The following is a 26,942-nucleotide window of genomic DNA, read 5'->3' as shown; positions in this document are numbered from 1 at the left end:
CCCTCTCCCGGAAGCCGGCGGAGCAGTCCGCGGAGGCACGGCGGCCTGTGGGAGGCCGGGGTCCGCCGGGACTGGCTGGGGACGCGGCCCTCACGCCGCCCCGCGGCTGCCGGGCCGGCTGTGCGCACCTTCCCCGCCGTGCGGGGCCGCCGAGGAACACGATTTTCCGGCCCTGCGGAGCCTGCTGGCGCAGTCGGGCAGGGGGAGGTTCTGCGGGGACCCGGCAGGGCCGGGGCCGGGAATGAAGGACCCACGCCTGTAGGGCGAGTGCAGGGTCAGGGGTGTGTCTTCCTGCTCCGCGCGGTGCGAGGAAAGAAGCATGCCTGGTTGGCAAGATAAGAATTCTGTTTATACTCCTCACAAAACGTGCCAGATGAACGCTTAGGTTGGGGGACCCCAATTTGAAAGTAGCTTGTTCCCGCCCCTTCACCCCGTTATAAAAGCAATTCATTCTCCTCACATTCGAGACAACACAGAAAGTATCGTGACAATACTTTTTCGAAAGACAATCATTCGCCAACCTACCACTCCGTGACAATCATTGCTAACATTTTAATACCAGTAAATAGTCTGTTCACTTGTATTACTTCATAGTTACCATTTTATATCGTCATGTAACAGATGAACATGTAGATTGTTTCCAGTTCGTCACAAAGTAATTCTGCCAGAAGGATTTGTCTGATTGTTTTAGGATAAATTTACAAATGAGGTCAGAGGTAACATTCATTTAAAAAATAGGTTATATTTGTTTCCTTTGTTGACATGTTTGGAAAATTCTTCTCCATCCCAATGTTATAAAAAGTTCCATTCACTTTTGCTTCTCATTTCATGGCTTTATTATTATTATTATTATTTTAACTTTCAGCTTAAAAATTTCTACTTAAAATTTCGTCTTGGTGTAAGATACGAAATATTTTCCAAATGGGTTAGTTGACCCAGTTTTATTGAATAAGGTATGAATGCCATTTTGTCATATTTTAGATCTGAAGTTCTCAGTATGTGTTTATAAGGGACTACTCACAAAATTTGATACTTAGATTTTGTGTATGCTGTTTTTAAATTTCAAAAAATCTTTTCTTTTTTCTTAATCATTTTCCTTTGCAGGTCTAGGAAATAGTTCATGTTTGAGGGTTTTTTTTTTTTCTTTTTATCTTTTAAAGTGAAAAGTTAGTTTATTGTTTCATTTGCTTTCTTGCTGACAAGATAACAAACTCCATATGAAGAGTTCAGGTTTGTTGTGGCAACTTTTCAGTCTGGCATTTGAGATTCTAATCTTCCTCTATTTTTGCACACGAATACGTAGGTTAGCATTGGAGACCAAGATAGAAAAGCTCTCAGATTCCCTTGGCAAGCCTAGATTTTTTTCAATCTAAAATTATCTCTGGATTTTTGGAAGACAGCATGTTTTAAGCATCCTTTAAAAAAATTTTTTTTAAACAAGTTGCATATGATTGTGCTGAAATCTTACTAAATGTTTATTATCTTTCAATCCTGGAGCCTAATACACCAGAAGCTTTATGTCAAGTGGGTCTTCCAAGTCTGTAGGAAAATAATCGTGTCTAAGAGCTAGTAGGCTGGGGTATCACATGGGCTGGGTGTCCACTCTCTTATCCTCCTGAGACGTTGTCCTTAGTGGAAAATGATGACCTTCCTAGGTGGACAAAGAATGTTGGTTTGAAAAGGAATTGCTTTACTTTGGAGTTACAGGAAAAAAAGAATGCCTTTTTCTCTTAGTACAAGTTCAGAGAGAGCCTGAACTTGTAAGGGGTTGTACTTCAAATGTCATTATCTCTACTGAAACTGCTCTTGAAGCCCAATTGATAAATCCACTGGCTGCTGCTTACTCATTTCCCTTGACCTTGACCATAAATATTTGGCATGGTGAGCCAGATTTTCTTGCTGTTGTCAGTCTCCTTGGTTGGCCTTCTTGAGTTGGAGCTATAGTGGTCGTTTTCTTAGCTTTGTGACTGTGCTTTTCCCCTTGAGTTTGTTGTTTCTCTTCCCACATCTGCCTGTGAGAATTTTCCAAGGCCTAGTTTCATGCCTCTACCTCTTTTCCCAAAAAAACATGCTCCTTCCAACTCATCTAGTATATGACTTCCAGGCAGAGAACCTCTTCACCCCCTCACGCCTGTCTCCATGCAGTGACCCCAGTTCAGACTTCGCTGCAAGTCATTTCTTTATTTCCAGCTGACCCCTGGCATGTTCTCAAGGCCATGCTTTCTCCAGCTGAGGGAGCCCTTCTTTGCTTGCCAAGGTGGCCTGTCCTTCATAACTGTAAGGACCTATCCCATCTCATTTTCCTTCTTGATTTGGGTTGACTTGCCTTTTGCTTTCTGTCCCTACAGCTTGATTTAGACTTTGTATGTTGCTCTTAGGGACTTCAGACATAATCTGGTCCCACCCTGGAGGAAAAAGATGAGACCCAGTGATTTTATTCGTTAATTTACTTAACCCACATTTATGGAGTACTCACAGTATGGGCTAGTTACTGTAGTGGAAAATTAAAATACAGAGCTGAAAGGCACAGTCTGAAAAAGAAGGCCAAAAAAGCAATTGCCATAAAGTATCGTAAGTGCCTAGAAGTGGGGGACACATAATGAGCTCCCCAGGTTTCAGAGATCTTGCCTGTTCACTGTTATTGCTGTTATCTCCAGGACCTAGAATAATACAGTGTTCTGGGACTAATCAAGTATTTGTTGAATGAATCAGTGATCATCTGAGAATGAAGTAAGAATAAAAGTGCTGTCTATAGAAAAGATATAAACCAAGAGACATTTTGTAAGTGTAGTTTGGAGAATTTCAGAGAAAACTTTAAGTTCAACCGAAATGACCCAGCTATAACCCCAGGAAGGCATGACTGGAATGTGTTCTTAGCCAGAATGCTTAAACTTAATTTTGTATCCTCAGAAGAAAGACTGCATTTTTAGGAGGGGGGGTGGGATGGTGTCTGTGGAAATTGGAGTGACGGGTCCAAGAGAGGAGTTGGGTGATGTGTCTGTTCCACTGCCTGGGGGCCCTGGACAGAGGAGCTGTGTGCAGTCCTCCAGCGAGCCTCTGCACCTCCGAACAGATAGGTGCATCTCTGTGGAGGCCTCTAGTCAGAAGAATCTTTCCCTTGCTTTGCTTCCACACTCCTAATATCTTCTGATTAGAATGTAGCTTCACATGGAGATTTCCTGCCAAGCAGAGAATGTGAATGGTTAAGAGCTCCATGTCCAGACTGCTTGGATCAGATCCTGGTCTTGGGGTGCTGGCTAATCTCTTTGTTTGCCCCTCTGTAGAATGGGGAGAATGGTAGTACCTTCCTCTTTGTTGCCTGGCACCTGGTAAGTGCTCAGTGAATATTAGCCCTCATCAGTATTTATAAACTTTGTAACTGGCCTTCCGGTTAGGACATAGTCACCTTTGAGTTTAGGTGGCCTGCCTCAGTTGCCCCAGACCTGCTTGCTCCTGGATGCATTGACAAAGCCAAGAACCGGAGAGGAAGTCATGACAGATAAACTCTTCCCAAACTGCTCCTCCAGAGAATCCAACCACTGTTGTCAGGGAAGATTTCCTGGAGAAGGCCGGGCTTGAGCCGAGTACTCTGGGAGCACATCAGGACAGCACCACAGTAAGGGGAAAGGCCATGACAGGAACAAAGGTGTAGGTGAGCAAGCATGAGGTATGGGAGCTGTAGGAGTTTTAGGGTAAAGGGTGGACAGATATGAATATGGAAGTAGAGGGAAATGAGATTGGAGAGGAAAGCGGGGCCAGCTCTTGAAATAATTAATGATGATATGTAACTGATTGGGCACTAACAATGTGTCAGGTGTGATGTTAATCCCTTGGACTCTCTGTGCTAGCCAGGTTTGGTGCCAAGTGCTTTGTGTATATTACCTTGTTTCGTCTTCACAACAACCCTGTGATGTAGGTGCTTCAATTACAAGGAGAAGTGACGTGTCCCGTGTCACCTGGTACGTCTCTCTGCCTGGTGATTCAGCTTGCACACTGTTGCAAGGTTAACATGTAATATCTTTTGTAGGGTTTTTTTTTTAAGATTTTTAATTTATTTGACAGAGAGAGACACAGCGAGAGAGGGAACACAAGCAGGGGGAGTGGGAGAGGGAGAAGCAGGCTTCCTGCTGAGCAGGGAGCCCAATGCGGGGCTTGATCCCAGGACCCTGGAATCATGACCTGACCCGAAGGCAGACGCTTAATGACGAAGCCACCCAGGTGCCCCTTTTGTACAGTTTCTTTAATTTTATTTTTTTTTTAGAGATTAATTCATTTATCAGAGAGAGTGTGAGAGAGCACAAGCAGGGTGAGCGGCAGGCAGAGAGAGAAGCAGACTCCCCACTGAGCAAGGAGCCCGATGCGGAATTCGATCCCAGGACCCTGGGATCATTACTTGAGCCTAAGGCAGATGCTTAACCGACTGAGCCACCCAGGCGTCCCTCTTTTGTATGTTTAAAAGCCTTTGTGACTCCTATTTCCTGGTGAAGTCCAAGCCCACCAAGATCCTCCAGCTTTATGGAACCATCTTGGGTTAAAATGTGAAAATATGTGTATCTTAGAATTGAGTAAACACACCATAGGTGCAGATATGCCTCAAGCTCAGAGAAATGTCAGTCAGTGAAACAGGCTAAATGCAGAACAATGTGTATATGAGCCCATTTGTGTAAAAAACAAAGGAGAGAGGGGTGCACATGAAATAGGTTTCTACGTGTAGAAAAAAAAAATTCTGGAATGATAGAAAAGAAACAGTGGTTGCCTTTGGGATGAGGTTCCAGAAATCTAGGCTGTTAGACTGATCTAGCTTTTTGTCTTGTATACTCTTTTGTACAGGATAATTTTCTTTTCACTATGTATGTGTATTGTATTTTCAATTCAGAGTTAATAAAAACAAAATTTTAAGTGTTTGCCATGTATGTAGCAGTCATTTAGAGGGGGAATGTAGCACAGATGTTAAGAGCCAGGACTCTATCCAGACTGCTTGGGTTCAGCTTCTGTCTCTGCCACTTACTCGTCATTCACTTCTCAGTCACCCAACCTCTCTTTACCTCATTCTACCCTGTCTGAAAATGGGGGAGGTAACACGAGCTCCCGCCTGGAGTTATAGCAAGGTGTCAATGACTTAATATTTGTGAAATCCTTAGAACAGTTCCTGACCAGTATGTTTCTTTGTTGGTGGCGGCATCGTTATGGCCTGGTGCTGTGCCCCACAGTGCACGCGAGGAGGGGTCCAGCCTGTCTCTGTGTGCTTATGGTTCCTGTGGGAGGGGCAGGGCATGCAGTGAAGGCTGCAGGAGCTCAGGACAGGCTCCTGAGTGGGGACTGAAGGGGCCCAGATGGTTTCATCCAAACAGTGAATCTTAAATATGGGTCACTCTTGGAAAAAGTGAAAGGGGAGAAAAGGGCACCCAGGGACTTGTTCCAAGCGTGATGTGTGCCCCAGACAGACGGAGAAATGAGACCGGGAAAGAGCCTGAGGGGAGCCCGAAATTGGGATATAGCGTGTGATGACAGGTCATCATTATATGGCAGAGTTTTTCTTAGCCTATATAAAATAATGATATGATTTATAAATGACATCTTAGGCTTGATGAGATGTGGTAGCTGGACCTTGATCTTTGAAATGGCCTCGAGGTGTTCCTGTGTAATTTACTTGATGAGTCCCTTAATGCAGCCCATGTGGGTTCCTTGCAGGTGGATGCTTGCAGACAGTGCTGCTAGTAAGCGCCTCTGATACAGGCCTCCACATTTACTGGGTCTGTTTCTAGCATTCATTCCTAGATGGTATTACTTTTTTTTTTTTTTTAACACTGTTTTGACTATGTTCCTTGTGTCTGGGTCGCTGTCCAATATGTGCTTTTTCAAATTGGTAGTTGCAAAGAATCTTAATGGGATAGTTTGTGGGTTTTTTTAAGATTTTATTTATTTATTTGACAGAAACAGACAGCCAGTGAGAGAGGGAACACAAACAGGGGGAGTGGGAGAGGAAGAAGCAGGCTCCTAGCAGAGGAGCCTGATGTGGGGCTCGATCCCAGAATGCTGGGATCATGCCCTGAGCCAAAGGCAGATGCTTAACGACTGCACCACCCAGGCGCCCCACAATGGGATAGTTTTCGAGTGCAGAATTAGAGCTAGAGATTACCTGGGGGAAAAAATCTAATTTTCCTATTAGAAATAATTTTGGGATTAGGTGCCAATGAGATGGTCTTTACAAAGGGGAGCCTGGGAATACCTGAGTCTTCCCCCACCCCACCCACAGGTTCCAGAGGTGGGTGTGTATGCCTGAGAAAAGAGGCAGGGGAAAGCTGGCTCAGCTCCCAGACTCTGTTCCCAGTGCTGAGTGCTGCAGGCTATGTGGTGACCTGGGCAGGGGAGGCAAGAGCGGTCCCTCTCCCCAGGTCCCGAAGACCTGTCCCACCCCTGGGTCTCAAGGTAGCAGAGAATGCAGCCACATACCTGTGCTTCGGTAGCTTTGTACTTTTCAGTGGGAGGTGATCCCTTCCTGAGCCTTGTCCTTGCCCGTCTTCCTTCAGCTTGGGGCTGAAAGTGGAGGGAGTGCTGGGTAGGGAAATGGGAGGAGCCATGACCTCCTTCCCCTCTGGAGGAGGGCAGCCCTCCTTTTAGTCTGTTGCCAGGACCTTGAGAGTTGGGGCCAGAGCAGCAGGAAGGTAAGTAATATTTTTGAAAAATCTGGTAGCTGTGTGGTATGTTGAGGAGGCAGAGTTTGGGGTTTTTTCCCCCCCGATAGTAGACTGGCATGAAATATTTCATTAGAAGATAAACTGCTTTTCTCTGACCAGTGTCTAGCTTCTTTCAGAGCAGATAGCTCCAGTTTCTGAGTAGGACTCCAGGTGTGCCAAGTGCTATGGTTTATAGGTTTAAGCCTCACCACTGTACTGAAGAAACTGAGGCACAGAGTTCAAAAACAGAGGTGGAGAGTTAATAAGTGCCATTCATTTAATTGGTAATTACTGAGAACTGGGATTCATATCTAGGTCAGTCTGACTCCCAAACCCATACCCATAACTACTAAAAAACTTTGTCAGTGCCTGTTTCCAGGAAATCTCTTTGTACTGTGTAGCATCTTTTTTTTTTTTTTTTAAAGATTTTATTTATTTGCCAGAGAGAGAGAGAGAGCGAGCACAAGCAGGGGGAGTGGCAGGAGGAGGAAGAGGGAGAAGCAGGCTCCCCACGAAGCAGGGAGCCCGATGCAGAACTTGATCCCAGGACCCTGAGATCATGATCTGAGCCAAAGGCAGACGCTTAACTGACTGAGCCACCCAGGCGCCCGATGTACTGTGTGGCGTCTTACCTACAAGGTAAAAGCATAAGCTTTTTCTCCCATGAGGTTGTAAGCTCCCAGAGAGCAGGGAGTGTGTCTGTTTCATTCACCCAGTGCCTGGAGCAGTGTTGTGCATATAGTAGGACCTCAGCAAATGCCTGAGTATGCGAAGGCTCATGGTGTGGAGAAGCGGCAGAGCCTGGAAGTCAGTATGGTGGTAAGCCACTGCAGGCCTGCTCTGTAGGGCTGTCTTCCGGGCCTGGGGAACAATGGGAGGGATGCGGGGGAGGCTTCTTGAGTATCCTCACTGCTAAATACCTGACCTGCTGGGATGTTCCGTGGGGAAGAACGGGGTCCCTCGCCTTAACTCTCGCTTGCTGTTCTTTCTGAGAGATGGGAAGGCTTGCTGGCTGCATAGAATTAGAGTCAGTGTTCCCATTCTGGAGGCAGGAACTGCTGTAATTATCCATTGATCAAATTTTTCAAGGGTGCTTTAAATTTTCAGAAATGATCCCAAATCTGAAGTGCATTTATCTAATATTTATATAATTCTTCTCCACAGTAAGAGAAATAATTTATACATTACAGTTTGATTTACCCATTTCTGTATAAGCTTCTTTTTTTTTTTTTTTTTTTAAAGATTTTTTTTTTTTTTTTNACCGCTGTGCCACCCAGGCGCCCCTCTGTATAAGCTTCTTGATAAATTCTTGTTTTTCCCCATTTGAGGTTAATTTTGGACAGGTTCCATAGTGCAAATTGTTAATAATTAATAGTACAATTAAGTTTTCTTAAATAACCTTCTAAAGGATACATTAGTTTTCATTAGTTCGACTTGCTTTTATGTTTGGAAACTGAATAATGAAGGCTAAAACTAGGCTCAAACAGCTGAATGGATCAAGGCCTTTTCATGCTGTAACATACTGACAAAAATAAAACTAGTGGTTTTTAATAGATGTAGATTTTTTGGAATGTTTTAACAATTTGGGTTTCAAAAAATTACATCAATGCTTGTGATTTTTAAAAAATGATTTTCCTTAGTCGACTATACTTCAGTTAAAACAAAAAAAGATTTACGTTAAGTCATTCTCCTTAATTTATACCTGAATTTCCATCAGCAGCACAATTTGTTGTGAATATTTTCATCGTGCTCGGCTGTCTTGGGTGTGAAAACTTCTAATGGTCCACTGCCATTTTACTTTATCAAAAGCCTAGTTTTAGCTGAGCAAACTTTTTCAGAAGTTTCAGAGCCAGCTTTATTTATCCTTTGGTGATGTGTGGTAGTCATTAGATAAAGGTAGATAAACCTTTTCTTGGCAAGGCTTTGCCATCCGCACCCCCCCACCCTCCCGCTCCCCACTTTAACTTCTTTTGAAGATTTCTGTTTCATAAAGTTTTTTGGCTCACAGTGTTCCTCTAATAAAATTCTTTCAGAAGTTCTAATACTTGTTTTAAAGGCAACAGGTTTTGAGTTACTCTTTTGATTTTATAAGAAAACTAAACAGAAGTCTTAGAATACAGCAGGTTGATTTATCACCAGAAAATTCAGCAGGTAGCTAGATCTGCCTTCAGCAGAACCAGTAATGTATTTTTTCCCCCCACTAAATGTTCACCATTTTTCTTGGTATGAAACTGAATATATGGTGATTGCCATCCATTTCATTTACTTTTCTACTTATTTATGTGCTGACTGTTTAAAAAATAAACTAGCCTTTGATCTTCCTCTTTCTCTCCCCACCCCCAAAATACCCTCAATTTAAACAAAATTGCCTTTCATCTGTATGACTGTTTAACACATTTGGCCTTTTTTTTTTTTTAACCTGTGCTAATCTGAAACTAAATTTCAACTCTGTTGACTTTATGGTTAGAACATTTTTTTTCTTCTGCTTAAATTAAATTATTACTTGTTTGTAGATTACTAAATAAAAAAGCTTTTCAGATCCACTAATATCTTGCTTTGTTATTATAGAGGAATGCCCTATATTGTGGTGATAAACGTTACAGAGCAAGTGTCAAGACGAGGCGGTCAGATGTCACCATGTGGGGCAGTTTGTTCCCCCATTAGACCAGAAGCCCCTTGAGGGCAGGCACTGATACCCTCCCTCTGCATCCTGGGTGCCCCAAGCATTCAGAGCATTCAGGCACCACTTCACAGGGTTGACCGTGTTGCTGGAGGATGCATATAGAAACATCTTCATTTTAACTGTGGTAGATTCGACCTTTGATCAGAATTTTTATTTAGTAGGGTTTTTGGGGTTTTTTTCTATGTACTTGAGTTTTCAGAGCTCAGTTTAGGATAAATGGGCTTCAGATTTTGTCAACTGATCAGTTATTCGGTAAGTTTTTTTGTATTAAAAGCAGTTTTAATAGTCATTTGTTGAACAGAAAAACAAAATAATCTTGGCCTCCTTAAAACTTTTTCATTGGCATTTTTTACTCTGATAGAACTTTAATGTTTCCTGAGTTTTGCACGATTCTTGAACATGCTTAGTATTAATTCTTTGGAAACTGTTTCTGTATAATAGGCTAGTGTTCAGTTTTGCACATATTTTTCTTGGGGGCAGTCTCCGGGCGCAGAAATCATCTGGGCTTGGTGGACCCAGAAGTGTCACTTCCTTTGCTCTGGCTTTGGCTCTCCATGCCTGCCTTTCCATTTTGATGTTTTGATGATACCCTCCCTGCTCGGTGATTTGTGTTCAGGAAGCTAGGCAGTGATTACTTTTGTTTCTGGTTTGTGAACTTCCTCCCCCACTTCCTATTTTTACCGAGCAACTACAGGAAATGAGGCAGCTCCTGGCTGGCTGCTGCTAGGCACTGATTTTAGGTGGCAGAGGACAAGACCCTGAGCCATTTAAAACATTTTCCTCCTTGGTCTTTTCACTGCCTCCTTCCTGTAGGAATCACAGGAACACGATTTTGTGATTGGGTTGAGATGATGGCATGTTCCCCTCACCCTTGTGGGGTGGGGTGCTGCTCAGTTGGAGGGCAGTGCTTCGGTGAAGTCGTAGGTGAGAGGTTTTCTCCATTATAACAGTAAAAGTGGAACATTGTGGGCTTATGGCCCAGCCGCTGTCATGGGTGAACAGTTTGGCAGAAGCAAAGGGTGGGTTGAAGGGACCTGTTCTAAGTAAGGCTGGAAAGGTGGACGCTGGTCCTCCCAAAGTGAGAGCCTTGACTGGCACTGGGAGTGGACCAAGGGGCCCTGTCTGCTCTCCGAGATCTTTGAAGAGGACCTCTGCCTTTGTGGTGCTCTCCTTCTTCTGAACTCATGGCATTTGTCTTCTAAACCACTATTAAGCATTGGGAGCTTCACTTAGGGAGAAGTTTGTATCATCTTCTCAGAAAGAAGTAACTTTTTAACACATTAGGTAACTTGAATATGGAAGCTGCTCAAAGTATTTGTTTAGCAGAGTTTCTCAATAGTGGCACTGTTGACATCTCGGGCTGGATAATTCTTTGGCTGTGGATGAACAAGGGAGGTGTCCTGTGCATCATAGCATAGTAGCAGCAATTCTGGCCTCTGCCCGCTAGCACTGCCCTACTCCCCCAGTTGTGACAACCAAAAAGTGTTTCCAGACATTGCCAAGTGTCCCCTGAGCTGGGTGTGTGTGTATGTGTGTCGAAGCATCCTCTCCTCTACTTGTTGAGGACCACTGTGTTAAAGGATTGAAGGCTGACTTCTAATTTTGTAAAATGGAATAAAAAAGAATGTTTGGTTCCTTGGGATTGGAGCCATTTGTTAGTTTCTGTTCCAATATCTGACATTCTCATACATTTTTGGTTTGCCACTTAGATTTTGCTGTTGTCTAGCAGCCAGCTTTGAAGTATATCTTCCCTTCTGTGTGCTTCCATCGAAAGAGCTGGGGCCTGAGCATCTGACAGCCTGGCTTCTGGTCCTCACAAAAAGCATTTTCTCTCAGTCTTGATCTTGCTTGCTCCAGAAGGCTAGTTCTTGGGAAGCTGAACACTGTGGGTATAAAGGAGAAAATGAAAGGCACCCAGAATGTCACAGTCCCAGTAGCTGACATTCATGGAGCAGTTGCTGTAGACCAGGTGAACAGAACTGGTGGGATTGAATGTAAGGGATAGAAAGCCAAAGGTACGGGACAGGAACCACCTGGGACAGCATCTTCGGTTTAGGTTCAGGGTTGGTAATGCTTTTAGCCGAAACAGAACATATAGCAGGAGGAGCAGGGAATGGAAGGGTGACTAGATAAAGATTGGAGGACCTGAGGAGGTGTCTCAGGAGTCTAGTCCTAGCAGGGAGAGGTCTTGACCAAAGAGTCGAATTTGGGTGTCATAAGCGGTGGGTATGGGTATGATCTTCTAAACAGAGATCACGTTACTTTTCATTACTCCAGCTCAACTTCCTGTCAGTTCTGAGAAGACTGCAGCTTTCAGCCGTCTCCACTAAGAGTGATGAACAGAATGCCAAGGTCTAGATATTTGACAGAGGTGGAATAGCGCAGTGGAGAGCTCAGCCTCTGGCAGCAGATTCCCAGGCCCCAGACCCAGTTCTGTTGGTGACTACTACCTCAGCCACGTGGCAAGAACATGAAAAACTCACTTAACCTCTTTACATGCTTTACCTACCTCACGGGGTCTTTGTGAGAAATGAATTCGATAATACACAAGGTGCGTAGCACAGAGCCTGGCCCCAAGTACCCATTCGGTTAATGTCAGCTGTTTTTATTTGAGGGTTCTAGCAAGGATTAAACAAGCTTATGTATCTAAAGCTCAGCTTAATGCTTGACAGGTTGTCGGCCCTTAATAAATGGTCTCTTTTGTTGAGGAGTACTTGCATGAACATGGCCTGTTGTCAGTCGCTTTATTTATTTATTTTTTAAGCAGAAGTTCATTTCTAGCACTTAACTACTGCTTCTGTGGATGGCAACACTGACTGAATGAATGCTGTAAAAAAAAAAGCATTAAATAAATACTGGGGATGAGCTAATCATTCAGCAAATACCTGTTGAATGTTTACAGTGTGCTTAGCACCCTGGACCATCTTGAATGAGGTCAGTGATCACGAGGGCTGGAGGTGACAGGGAAACACGGAAACTGGCGGTGTGATACAGTATTTTACAATACAGCAACGACTCGGCAAAGACGGGGCCAAAAACAGGGTATTCCTGGAGCACACAGGGGCTCCTAGCTCACTTTTTGCCAAGGTGGCGTCCCAGAGGAGGTGATTTCTAGGTTAGACATCCAGGCGGAGGGAACTGAGCACGTAGACGGTGAGTGGGAAGATGGCAGCAGCAAGAAGTGGGCAGGGGTGGGCAGAGGGGTGGGGGAAGACGGTTGGGAAGGGTAGTGGAGAGCCATAACAGATATGAAGCAGGAGAGTGTGTGATTAAATTGGCTCTAGAACAATCACACAACAATCAGAAGGGAGCAGTCCAGGAGTTTGGAAGATCACTCAGGAGGCTCTGTTGCAATTCCGGCAAGAGGAAAAGAAGGTCTGAACTTTAGATTGGAAATGAAGGTAGAGAGAAAGGAAAAGACTTGAGAGATAGTAAGGAGGCAAGAGGGGTACAACTAAATGACTAAGTGGCTATAAAGGAGAGTGAGGAGTAGAGGATGACTGCCGGGTTTCCGGCTTACAGGTAGATGGTAGATCAAGTAGGTAAGTGGCAATGCCATTCACCAGGGCAGGAAAGGAAAAGTGAGAGCCTGGGGAGCGTTGGTGGTGGGCCATTGACTGGGGGACCTGTTCAGTAGGCAATTGAATATTTGGGATGTGGCACACAGGAGAAAGATCAGGGCTAGAGAGATGGATTTGGGAATCTTCCCAGGGAGACCATGTTGATCATAGAAACAGAGAGCTCTGGGGTACCACGGTGCTTTAGGTCAGAGGAGGAGTGGCTCCCAGAGGCAACTAAGAATGGCCAGAGGGGCTGCAGGAGAGCTAGGAGGACAGGCATCTTCCCATACCGAATTGCCTCACTCTTTTTAGTGTGATAACATATTATAAAGGGAGCCGAAAAAGTAGAGTCCTAGGACTAAGAGAACAAAGAACTAAATCTTTCAGACATTTTCTCTTGCCTGGATAGATATTTTAAATTCATGAATGTTGAGAATAAAATTCTTCAAAGCATTTTTCTGGAGTGCATTTCTAAATATGGCCCATGTCTTTCTGAACTGACAAAAAACATGGAAATGGTTGGGCTTTGAACTTCACAGACAATAACTTCACTAATCTCCCCAAAGAATTTCCTGTGGCGTCTCCATATTATCAAGGGTAGATTTAGATTTACATTGTTATGGACTGGAGGGAGAAAAAATTTTTGTTTTTTTCTCTGAAGAGGGAATTGTTTATGGAGTGGCTCATCTTTAATTTTTTTTTAACAGCTTTATTGAAACATAACTCACATACCATACAATTCATCCGTCTAAAGTATATGATTCAGTGCTTTTTAGTATATTCAGAATTCTACAGCCACCACCACCACAATCAATTTTAGGATATTTTTATCACTCCAGAAAGAAACCCTGTATCCATTAGCAGCCATTCCCCATTCTTCTCATCCACCCAAGCCCTAGGCAACGGTTCGTCTACTTTCTACTTCAGCGGATTTGCCTGTCCTGGACATTTCTTATTAATGGAATCATGTATGATATGTGGCGTTGTGTGTCTGGCTTCTTTCACTCAGCACAGTGTTTTCAAGTCTTGTACATGTTGTAGGATGGATCAGTGTTTCGCTCCTTTTTATGCCTGAATAATGTTCCATTGCATGGCTCTGCTACATCTAGTGTATTCATTCATCAGTTGATAGACATTTGGGTTGTTTCCACTTCTTTTACAATTATGAATAGTACACTTCATACATAGGTTTTTGTGTAGACGTGTTTTTCATTTCTCTTGGGGGTCTACATAGGTGTGGAATTGCTTGGTTATATGGTACTTCTATGTTTGACCTTTTGAAGTCCGGCCAGACTTCCAGAGTCTCTGCACCATTTTGCATTCCCACGGGCAGTATCTCCACTTCCTCCCCAGCATTTGGTACTGTCTGTCTTTTTTATTAAAGCCATCCCAGTGGTTGTGAAGTGGTATCTCGTGGTCTTAACTTGCATCTCCCTGGTGGCTAATGATGTTGAGCATCTTTTGTGTGCTTATTGGCCATTTATATATCATTTTTGAAAGGTTCATCTACATTTGGTCATTAATTTTGGCATGGTAAATTAAGTTGCAAAACCTGAAACTGAAGAAAAACAGATGAACATATTTGACTAGAGAAATGAGGTGTGTGTGTGCATGTGTGCACGCATGTAGTGAAAGATGCTATAAACGGATGTAAAAGATAAAGGACAGTCTGCCCCAGGGAAATAGCCAGCACTCTCCACCCACCTGTACTCTTCACTCTCCACCTGAGCTTGAGAAACAGGGTGCTTGATGATCCTGTTACCTAGTTTTAACTTTGGAAGTAGAGACCATGATCTCTGCCTTCTTGAGTCCACAGATATCGCCACCATGTTGAACCAGGTATCAGAATGTCTTTCCTTTTTAGGCTTAAGAATATACCATTTTTTGGTTTTACCACATTTTGTTTATCCATTCATCCATCGGTGGACATTTGTTTTATTTCTACCTTCTGGCTATTATGAATAATACTGCAGTGAACATTGGTGTACAAATATCTGTTCAAGTTTTGCTTTCACTTCTTTTGTGTATATACTGAGAAGTGATTTGTTAGATCATATGGTAATTATATTTTTAAATTTTTGAAGCACTGTCACACTGTAATCCTCAGCGGCAGTACCATTTTATATTCCCACCAGTGATGCCCAGGGTTCCAGTTTTTCCACATTCTTGCCAACATGTTATTTTCTCTGCATTTTTTTTTACTTTTATAATACCCAACCTCATGGATTTATAGTGGTTTCTTATTGTGGTTTTGGTCAGCAGTTCACTAATGATTAGTGACCTTGAGCGTCTTTCCATGTGTTTATTGGCCGTTTGTGTATTTCTTTGGACAAATGTCTATTCAGGTGCTTTGCCCATTTTAAAATTGGATTGTTTGGTTTTTTTGTTTTTGAGTTGTATATAGTTCTTTATATATTCTGAATATTAATCCCTTTTCAGAGGTACAATTTACATATATCTTCTCCCATTCTGTGTGTTGCCTTTTCACTCTATTGATAGTGTCTTTTGACACACAAAAGTTTTAATTTTGATGAAGTCCAGTTTGTTTCTTCTCTTGTTGCCTATGCTTTGGTTTTTGGTTTTTGGGTTTTTTTTTTTAAGATTTTATTAATTTGTCTGAGAGAGAGAGCGTGTGCACGCACAAGCAGGTGGAGTGGCAGGCAGAGGGAAAAATAGGCTCCCTGCTGAGCAAGGAGCCCCGTGCGGGGACTCGATTACAGGACCACAGGATCTTGACCTGAGCTGAACGCAGACACTTAACCAACTTAGCCACCCAGGCGTCCGTGTGCTTTGGTGGTTTATCTAGGAAATCATTGCCAAGTCCAAATTCATTAATTTTTTAAAAAAGGTTTTATTTATTTGAGAGAGGCAGAGAGAGAGAGAGAGAGAGAACGAGTGGGGGAAGGGGCAGAGGGAGAAAATATCCAAGCAGACTCCGACCAAGCAGAGCCCAATATGGGGATTGATCCCTACAACCCATGAGATCAGGCCCTGTCATACGCTTAACTGACTGAGCCAACCAGGCACCCCCAAACTCATTAATTTTTATGTGTTTAATGGTTTTTGCTCCAGGGGAGGTTTTTTGTTTTGTTTTGTTTTGTTTGTATGCTAAAATTGTCCCATTATTGGTCATTAATACAACTTATTCTTCAGGTTCACTCTGTGTCCTTTTGACACAAGCCAGGTTAGAGGGGTTCCTTGCTTTCTGACCTGATTAAGAATTCCTGGCTTATTAGAGAAAGACAATTATCATATGATTTCTCTAATCTGTGGAACATAAGAACTAGGAAGATCGGTAGGGGAAGAAAGGGATAAAGAAAGGGGGGGTAATCAGAAGGGGGAATGAAACATGAGAGACTATGGACTATGAGAAACAAACTGAGGGCCTCAGAGGGGATGGGGGTGGGGGATTGGGATAGACCGGTGATGGGTAGTAAGGAGGGCACGTATTGCATGGTGCACTGGGTGTTATACGCAACTAATGAATCATCGAACTTTACATCGGAAACCGGGGATGTACTGTATGGTGACTAACATAATATAATAAAAAATCATTAAAAAAAATGAACACTTAAAAAAAAAAAACCAACAATTCCTGCCTTATCGTTTTTGTTTCTGACCCCAGGTCTAGAATCAGCCATTTCTATAAGGAGCTCTGGTTTTTTGGTGGGAAAAAATTAGGGGCATTCATTACAACTGGAATTTGAATCCTCCTAGGTCTTTTCAGTAAAGTTAATATGTACAAAGAAATTAAAAGGTAAATCATGATGTCAGACTAATATTTCAAATTTAAATGAAGGGTTAAAGGATTTTTATTTCTTTGATTTTATATTTGTGTCTGTTCTCCTTTGTTGACAGTAGCACCAGAGAGGTATAATAAAAACACCGTGTCAACTTCAAGTAATCCTCTCTATGTGGTTATGCCACCAACTTGATAAATAGTTTAGGTTCATTTTTTTTTTTTTAATTTTTAGGGATTGTTTTCTTTTTTATTTACTTTTGTTTTTTAATTGTATAAAGTATTTACTTGGTTCTAAAGATAAAACTATTGGGGCGCCTGGGTGGCTTGGTCGTTAAGCGTCTGCCTTCTCCCCAGGGCGTGATCCCGGTGTTCTGGGACCAAGCCCCGCATCAGGCTCCTCCGCTGGGAGCCTGCTTCTTCCTCTCCCACTCTGCCTGCTTGTGTTCCCTCTCTCGCTGGCTGTCTCTCTCTCTGTCAAATAAAAGAACAAAATCTTTGGGGCGCCTGGGTGGCACAGCGGTTAAGCGTCTGCCTTCGGCTCAGGGCATGATCCCGGCGTTATGGCATTGAGCCCCACATCAGGCTCCTCTGCTACGAGCCTGCTTCTTCCTCTCCCACTCCCCCTGCTTGTGTTCCCTCTCTCGCTGGCTGTCTCTATCTCTGTCAAATAAATAAAATAAATAAAATCTTTAAAAAAAAACAAACATCTTTAAAAAAATAAAAATAAAAAAATAAAAAATAAAGATAAAACTATAAAGCAAGGTAGATTGGGAGAATTATGACTTCCTTCCATGCCTTTGTTCTTCTCTATACCACATAGGTAACATTTTTATTGGTTTTTGATTTATTCTTCCATTGTTTATTTAAAAATATATAAACAAGTGTGTGCACCCTACTGCACTCCCATTTTATTTTTTCACTTCTTTTTTACTGTAGCAATCATATTTCTTATTTCCAAGAATTCTTTCTTGATTTCTGCTTCCTTTATGGTTTGTTTGCTTTTGTTTTAAGGATACATTATCTTGTATCTCTCTAAGGTTACCAGTTGAAATTTCTTTAAAGGGACCTAAAATGTATGTTTCTTCTGGAGTCTGATCTGCTTTTCATCTTAGGTGTCCTTTATTGTCCTTTGGTTTTTGGGGACTTTTTTCCTACTGTCTGGTGACCCTTATCAATGAAGAAGTGGGTTGATGATACAGGTAATTGAGAAAGATTCTTGTTTTCCCAGCAGTCCTTTTTCCTTGTTAAGAGTTGGTTGAGTAAGTGACCAGGAATGAGAAATGTGGAAGAGATCAGGTGGATGAACCTATTTCCCACTCCTGATTTCTATACCTACTGACTCAGAGCTGGGCGTTTATCCAGCTCCTCCAGGAAAAAGTGCTCTGCCTCTCTGCCTGCCTTTGGCTCTGTGTGTTCTGGGAAGTGTCCAGCTCTGCTGTGGTCTGTCGTATCATACAGTTCCCTCTGTTTTCTCTTCATCTTCTAGAAAATAGGCAGCATTTAAAGAGACTTCTCATTACTGTTATGTTGTGATTCCCTTGTGAATGTCTTTACTGTTACATCTTTAGGATTTGGGGCCAGTGGGAAAGTGAGTACATGTGCCTGTTTCTTTAGCCTGTCATCCTGAAATGAAGCTACTTTGTGCCATACTATTGTGGACAACAGGACTGCTTTTCATTCCCATTTTCTTGTTGGCTTAATGACTGAAATGGATTTAAAATTGTTCTCTGTGTTCACAAGTCATAGCTATCACATCATTGAAACGTGTTGCCTCCTACACTAGGATACATAGATTTCTACTCAGTTCAGGGATCGGATGACTTTACAGGACCTTTGTTTATACTTTTTTCCAGACAAGCAGAGCTAACAAGACTTGCTTACTTTCACTTATCGTGTGAGAATGTTAATAACAAGATCATCAAATACTCAGTGCCCAGTATATGCCAGATATTATTCTGTGTGCTTTATGTGTATAAACTCATTGAACTCAATAACAGTAGCTACTGTTATTATCCCTATTTTACAGACGATGAAACTGAGGCACAGAGAGGTTAAAGAACTTGCCCAAGGTCACATAGCGGGTAAGTGGCAGAGCCAGGATCCCACCCAGTCAGTCGGCCCCCAAGGTCACTCTCTTATCCATGGTACTGTCTACGAAGGGAAGCTCTTCAGATTTTCTCAGGCTAATCAAACCACTTTTTGTATCTGGTCAGTTATGGGTATAAGAAAACCCTTTTATACTTAATCTTTGTCTAGTTTCAAGTATGTTCTTTGTTATTGTGTGAAATTGAGATTGCTGATGACTTTGATTTCAGAAAGGAATGTTTTAAATGACATAATCAGGTCTGAGTTCAATTTTAATCTATTGAGAATTTTAGCAGACTACTGTGGTGTTGGAAAAATGTGACTTATCTCCTAAAATGTCCTTTTTAGCTATGTGTTTTTGACTCTCGGGCAGCATTAAAACTTATGAATAAAGTACTTAAATCTTACAAGTCTTGGCTACAGCTAACTTCTGAGGTCTTCAAAATGTATATTGATTCCACAATGCATATGAATAATGGATTCATACACGAGGAATATTTTCCCAGTGAAAATTCTTTTTAAAAAAATACAGAAATGTCCTTAAATGGATTGAACGCATTTTAGCCCTTCAGGCTGATAAATGTGGGGGGAAAGCATTAGGAAACCATTAAGCATTGAGAAGAATGCTATGTAAAAAATAACAAAAGGAATAAGTCCAGATGCTTCTGTGCATGTTTGTGTCTTTTTATTATGGAAATGTTCAGTCACACACAACAGTAGAGCAAATGATATGATGGGTCTCGTGTACCCATCACCCAGCTTCCAGCAGTATTTTGTCAGGGGAAATGATCACTGCCATGAAGACAACTCCTTAAATGGATGTCACCACCTTTCCTGCTTATTATTTCTTGGCAAAATCCCATTTGAAAATGATAGAACTTGAATGGTATTTCAATTCCCTGAAATTCCCTTGACTTCAACACGGTCTAGTTTTATTACAGCAAAGATCAGCACAGAAATAAACATATCTGTTAAGAGTAAGTAAAAACCAGTTTTCATCTTCTTAAGGGGCTTGCGTGTTCTCTCACCCTGGAGAAGAACCCCACTTGACCGTGGGACTGAAGTGGTCTCGTTAGAAGCACTTAGGATACATACAGATTTTCACCAAAGCCCAGGGAGAATGGAGGGCAGGTGGTTCTTCCCCGGAGCTCCAATTCCAAAACTTCAGGGAATGGAAACTTTGGTGTTTTGGATATGTGTTTCACCAGGAGCGGTTTTTCCTCAGTTTCTCAAAAGAATCTATGACCTTTCCCTCCCCCACGACCTGCCACTACCCCACGGTACATGCATACTAACAACAAAGAACCATGGCCTGGAGCAGCCCGCGTGAGAATCTCCTGGCTTCCAGTTGTGGAAAGCGGCTGCGCCGACTCTGCCTTCCCTGTCAGCAGCCTCTCCCGTGTGGAATCAGAGCTGCCATCACCGCCGGGGCAGAACTCCGCAACACACTGGGCTCACCCAGTATTCCATATGGGCCCCTACCTTTCCTGGCCTCTCTTGTCCTTACGTTGGTACCATGTGACTAAGTCTGGTTAGCGGGCCATGAGGGGAAGTGATGGGCATCACTTCCAATGGGAAGTAGTCAAGAGTAGGTATGAGTTTCTTGTTTTGTGCTGAGGTCACTGGGAAACACAAGTTCCAGTCATGTCACGACAAGCTGAAGACGGGCTGCCAGACCCACACTGAGCTGCATGCAAGCGAGAGAGAAGTCCGTTAGGTTAGTCCGCTTGTTTCATGGGACCATCCCTGTCATCTGTAAATTGGAGGGCTTCAATTAGATGATCCTGATGGGCCTTTTTGGCACTGACGTTTCTAGATTCTGGTTAGCAGCACTTAAATACAGCTTTCTGATGAAGTAGGAACAAGAGACTAAGGCTGGCATTAAAGGTGTCCCTGGGAGTCTTGTTCTTTATTATGTACCTTTTGCTGTTAAGTGACAAGTTACATAAGGAAAATGGCATTCGGGGCGCCTGGGTGGCGCAGTCGTTAAGCGTCTGCCTTCAGCTCAGGGCGTGATCCCAGGGTCCTGGGATCGAGCTCTGCATCAGGCTCCCTGCTCCACTGGGAGCCTGCTTCTCCCTCTCCCACTCCACCCGCTTGTGTTTCCTCTCTCTCTGTCAAATAAATAAATAAAATATTTTTTAAAAAAAGGAAAATGGCAATGAAAGATGAAATATTTTTTTAAAAACTATAGCTTTATTGAGATACAGTTCACATACCATATGTGTTTTAGTATATTCAGAGTTGCACAACCATCAGCAATATCTAACTTCAGAACTCTGTCATCACCCCAAAAAGAAACCCTCCACGCATTAGCAGTGACTCCCCATTCTACAGATCTGCTTTCTGTCTCCGGATTTGCCTGTTCTGGACATTCCCTATCAGTGGGATCATATAATATGTGGCTTCTTGTGTCTGGCTTCTTTCACTCAGCACAGAGTTTTCAAGGGTCATCCATTTTAGTTTGTATTAATACTTCTTTCCTTTACAGTATATGATATATACACATACACCACGCCTGTTCATCAGTAGGTAGACATTTGGATTGTTTGTGTGTTTTGGCCACTAAGAGTAATGCTGCTGTGAACATTTATGTACAGGTTTTTATGTGGACATACATGTTTCATTTCTGTTGAGTGTGTACGTAGGAATGGAATTGCTGGGTCATGGGGTAAAACTATATTTAACATTTTGAGGAACTGCCAAACTGTTTTTCAAAAGTGCTGTCCCATTTTACGATCTTCCTAGCAATGTGTGAGGGTCCCAGTTTCTCCACATCCTCAACAACACTTATTATTGTCTCTTTGTTTGAAGTGATAGTTTTTGACGAAGCAGCTATATGCAAACCAAACAGTGAAGAGATTTGAATACATATTTTAGCTTGTTAAGTGATTCTTTAAGCAGTTGTAATATCCATTGGCATGTCTATAAAAATTTTCACTGTGCACTTAGCACTAAAATAAAAAGTTTAATGACTAATAACATAATCCCCCAACTTGTTTAGCTTTTATCTTTTTATAATTATTTTTAAAAGATTTTATTTATTTGACAGAGAGAGAGGGAGAGAGCACAAGCAGGGGGAGCAGTAGGCAGAGGGAGAGGGAGAAGCAGACTCCCCACTGAGCAGAGAGCCTGACATGGGCCTCAATCCCAGGACCCTGAGATCGTGACCTGAGCTGAAGGCAGTCCCTTAACTGACTGAGCCACCCAGACGCCCCAACTTGTTTAGCTTCTAGAAAAGTTATTTTTATTTAAAAAATAATATACTTCTTATATCTGAAACTACTATAACACTGCATGTTAAGACTTGAATTAAAAAATAAATAAAAATTAAAACAATACATTCCAAAAGGGAAAAGAGGAGTAAATGATTCACCAGATATAATTGTTCTTTAAAGCATAAATTTGTCTTTGTAAACTATATACTTCCAAATTATCAGATGGACTGTACCTTTTTTTTTTTTTTAAAGATTTTATTTATTTATTCGACAGGGATAGAGACAGCCAGCGAGAGAGGGAACACAAGCAGGGGGAGTGGGAGAGGAAGAAACAGGCTCATAGCAGAGGAGCCTGACGTGGGGCTCGATCCCATAACGCCGGGATCACGCCCTGAGCCGAAAGCAGAAGCTTAACCGCTGTGCCACCCAGGCGCCCCAGATGGACTGTACCTTAAATATATAGGCTTGAGCCTTTAAAAATCACAATGAAATCCTGACAGGTTACATATAATGGATCTGTGATATATTACATTAAATATACTCAGGGTTCATTTCTTAAAGACCAACCTCTGTGTATCTTTTAAGATATTTAGTAACTCTTTGATTATTTGTTTCAAAGGTTGATGTTTTTGTATATTAGATTTTTTTTTAAAGACTTTATCCATTTATTTTAGAGAGAGAGAGTAGGAAGGGGTAGAGGGGGAGGGAGAGGGACAAGCAGACTTGCGCTGAGCGCGGAGCCTGATGTGGGGCTCTGTCCCACAATTCTGAGATCACAACCTAAGCTGAAATTAAGAGTCAGACATCCAACCGACCAAGCCACCTAGGCACCCCTGTATTTTTAAGATTTTTAAGAAGAGGCATACCCCATTATGTTGAGAAATACAAGTATTTCAAGCAGTGTATTTATATAGTCTCCTCATTATTCTCAGATTCTGTATTTGTGGATTGACCTACTGGCTAAAATTTATTTGTAACACAAAATCAGTACTTGTGAAGCTCTCGTGGTCATTTGTGGACATGTTCAGGGCTGCAAAAAATTTTGAATTGCCTAATGTGCACACCCCTAGCTGACGTCAAACAAGGTGATGTTCCAGGGGCACCTGGGTGGCTCGGTCATTAAGCGTCTGCCTTCGGCTCAGGGCATGATCCCAGAGTCCCGGGATCGAGCCCTGCACTGGGCTCCCTGCTCTGCTGGGAAGCCTGCTTCTTCCTCTCCCACTGCCCCTGCTTGTGTTCCCTCTCTCGCTGGCTCTCTCTCTCTCTCTCTCTCTCTCTCTGTCAAATAAATAAAATCTTAAACAAAACAAAACAGAACAAAACAAGGTGATGTTCCGCCTTTGTATTTCAACTCTCAGATGATAAACAAGTATCCTTTCCATAGTCTCTCTAGTGCCACATTTGTTTTTTTGGTTTTTGGTGGTGTTTTTTTTTTTGTTTTTTGTTTTGTTTTTTTTTTGCATTTTTATGCTTTATGTTGGCAATTTCACTGTTTAAAATGGCCCCTCAGCATAGGGCTGAAGAACTGCCAAGTGTTCCTAAGCTCAAGAAAGCGGTAATATGCTACATGGAGAAAATGCACGTGTTAGATAAGCTTCATTCAGGTATGAGGTATAGTGCCGTTGGCTGTGGGTTGAATATTAATTAATCAACTATATATTAAATAAGATAACTTTGAAGAGAAACACACATAAAACAAGGTTATGTATTGATTGCTTGATGAAAATGTTATGACCCAGAGGCTCATAGGAATTTAACTCTGTATGTCTTCTAAGGGTACTGATACAGTATTTGCAAATTACAGTTCATGTGGCGACCTTATATAATATAATTACTGTAAATAATGAGGTCAGCAGTATGTGATGAGTTGCTTTCTTGCTGCTTTCAGGATTCTCTTTGACTTTAGGCAATTTGATTATAATTTGTGTTTATCGTACTTGGAGGTTGTTGAGCTTCATGGATGTGTAGATTCATATTTTTCATCAAATTTGAGAAGTTTTTGGCCATTATTTCTGCAAATATTCTTTCTGTACTCTTTTTAAAATTTTTGTTTTATTTAAATTGAATTAATTAACCTGTAATGTATTACTGGTTTCAGAGGTAGAGTTCAGTGATTGTGCCTTTCTCTCTTCTCCTTATGGGAATCATATTATATGCCTGATGGTGCCCCACAGGTCTCTGGGGCTCATTTCTTTTTTCTTCATTCTTTCTTCGTGCCCTTTAAACTGAATGATCTCGATTTATGTTCAAGTTTGCAGACTCCTGCTCAACTCTGCTGTTGAACCACTTGGTGTGTTTTTTCTATCAGTTATATTTTTCCACTCCAGAATTTCTATTTGGTTCTATTTTTTTAAATACAATTTTTATCTTTTATTAGTATTCTGTATTAGCTGAGACAGCACTGTCATACTTTCCTTTAGTTCTTTACATCTGCCACATAAGTTTACATATGTTCTTTCAACATTTTTAAGTAGCTGATTTTAAGTCTTTGTCTAGTAAATCCAGCTTCCTCAGGAATTGTTTCTATCATTTGTTTTCCTGTGTATGGGCCATACTTTCTTGTTTCTTTGCATGTCTTGTAAATTTTACTTGAAAATTGAACATTTTAAATGATATAATGGGGGAACTCTGGAAAGCAGATTTTCTCCCCTTTCCAAGGGAGTTCCATGTCCATTCAAATGGAGAAGTGGGATCTTCCAGGGAACCACCAGATAGGTCAAATAATGGTAATTTCCTAGGAATGAAACTCTGAAGGAGCTCTAGCCCAGTTCTCCCTCTGGTGGCTGCCTGCTTCTGGTTTTCACTGCAAATGCAGCTGTTAGTTTTCAAGGCTTCGGCAGAGTTAAGAGAACAGGGAATGGAACTAGGTCAAGTTAAAATGCTGCAAAGCTCACTATTCTTACTGAAATTCAGCTTTTTTTCTAGAATATATATTCCCCCAAATTGTTGCAAGTCTGCTAATTTCCAGAGTTTGGAAAAAATTGACTCTGACCATTTTTGCCCGTTTTCTTATTGTTTTTATGGAGAAGAGAATTTTTGGAGGTCTTTACTCTGCCATTTTGGATGACATCATTCCCCTCCCCTTCCTTTTCAGGTTTTTATTTTCATGAATCTGTTGCTCTCTTCCTAATAGTGAAATTGCAGTTTAGATTAGGTCTGAATCTTAGAGTTTGCCAAAGCTTTTAATCTAGGACTTTTTCTTATACCCCAAGTTAGTCATGTAAGCACATACATTTCAGAGTAGTGCAGTGCAGATATTCTTGGCCCCACTGCCTTATTGTATAGAAGGAAGGAGATCTAATCAAGACTGGCCATTCCATAATCTCTGTCTTGCTTCCTCTCAGGTATCCCCCACCCCCAGTGTCATTCCACTTGAAGTGACAGTTTCCCTACCTAAGCTTCCCTCCTTTATGTGCTAGTTAACTCTTTGTTTTTTCCTTTAATTTTTTTTTACTGAAGAATAACATAGGAAAGTGCACAAATTATACTAACAGTGTTTGCTTTTTTACCTCCAAGTAAACATGCAGATAATCACCACCCTGGTTAGTCAATAGCTACCCACAATGCTGCAGATCTGCCCAGTAACCAGTGGGTCATTTTTTAGAAGTAACATATCAGACTTTCATTCATCTATTCTAAATAAACATTTCTGGAGGTCAGTAGTATATATGTTTTCCTATTTCTCTTTCTTCTTTTATTGATACATAATACACATGCCATAAAATTTACCATTTTGGGGCTCTTGGGTGGCTCCATCAGTTGAGCATCTGCCTTCGGCTTGGGTCATGATCCCAGAGTCCTAGGATCGAGCCCTGCATCGGGCTCCCTGCTAAGCAGGGAGGAGTCTGCTTCTCCCTCTCCCTCTGCCCCTCTCCCCCACCCCGCTTGTGCACCTGCTCGCTCTCTCAAATATATCAATAAAATCTTTTTTAAAAATTTACCATTTTAAAGTGTGAAATTCAGTGGGCTTTAGTGTATTAACAAAACTGTATGACCATTACCACCATCTAGTTCCAGAACATCCTTATCACCCCAAGAAGAAACTATGTTAATTCCCCATTCCCTTCCTCTCAACTCCTGGCAATCATTAATCTACTTTTATCTGTCTCTGTGGATTTGCTTTATCTGAAGGTTTGATGTCAATGGAATCTCACATTATATGGCCTTCTGTGTCTGGCTTCTTTAATTTACCATATATTTTCAAGGTTCATCCACAGCGTAGCATTAATCAGTACTTCATTCCTTGTTATAGCTGAATAATGCTGTATGGCTATACCACATTTTGTTTATCCATTTATCAGTTGATAGACATTTCGCATGTTTCCACTTTTTGGCTATTATGAATAATACTATGGACATTCATGTTCAAGTTTTTCACTTATGATTTTATTTAGTTGTCATGTGCAAGTTTTTATATGATCTTCAGGTTTCTTGGGTACCTACTTAGGAGTGGAATTTTGGGGTCATATGGCAACTCTCTTGAACATTTTGAGGAACTGCCAGACTGCTTTTCACGGTGGCTGCATCATTTCACATTCCTGTCTGCAATGTATGAGAGTTCCAGTTTCTCCACATTGTTGCCCACATTTATTTTGTGTTTTTGTTTTTATTGCAGCCATCCTAGCATGTGCGAAATGGTTTTGATTTGTCTTTTCTTTTCTTTTTTTTTTTTTTTTTAAGATTTTATTATTTATTCGACAGAGATAGAGACAGCCAGTGAGAGAGGGAACACAAGCAGGGGGAGTGGGAGAGGAAGAAGCAGGCTCATAGCAGAGGAGCCTGACGTGGGGCTCAATCCCATAACGCCGGGATCACGCCCTGAGCCGAAGGCAGACGCTTAACCGCTGTGCCACCCAGGCGCCCCTTGATTTGTCTTTTCTTGATGACCAACCATGTTGCACATCTTTTCATTCGCTTTTAAGATTTATTTATTTATTTATTTGTTTATTTATTTATTTATTTATTTAAGAGGGGGGA

At 41.8% G+C, this 26,942-nt stretch overlaps 1 protein-coding gene across 2 annotated transcripts in view; it reads left to right on the top strand.

Annotated features, from left to right (window-relative positions):
- The window catches only part of GARRE1 (granule associated Rac and RHOG effector 1), an 82,440-nt gene that overhangs the window by 513 nt on the left and 54,985 nt on the right, over positions 1 to 26,942 (top strand). Inside the window, exon 2 of one of the 2 annotated variants that reach the window (XM_034639327.1) lies at positions 18,689 to 18,743. The exons of the other annotated variant lie outside the window; for it this stretch is intronic. The gene's annotated coding sequence lies outside the window, so the exon portion shown is untranslated. The remainder of the gene's footprint in view (positions 1 to 18,688; positions 18,744 to 26,942) is intronic. 2 annotated transcript variants of the gene reach the window in all.

This window comes from Ailuropoda melanoleuca, chromosome 12 (assembly GCF_002007445.2).
Source record: "Ailuropoda melanoleuca isolate Jingjing chromosome 12, ASM200744v2, whole genome shotgun sequence".
Taxonomy (NCBI): Eukaryota; Metazoa; Chordata; class Mammalia; order Carnivora; family Ursidae; genus Ailuropoda; species Ailuropoda melanoleuca.
Note: the sequence above shows the minus strand (reverse complement) of the source record. Positions and strands in the feature narration are given on the sequence as shown.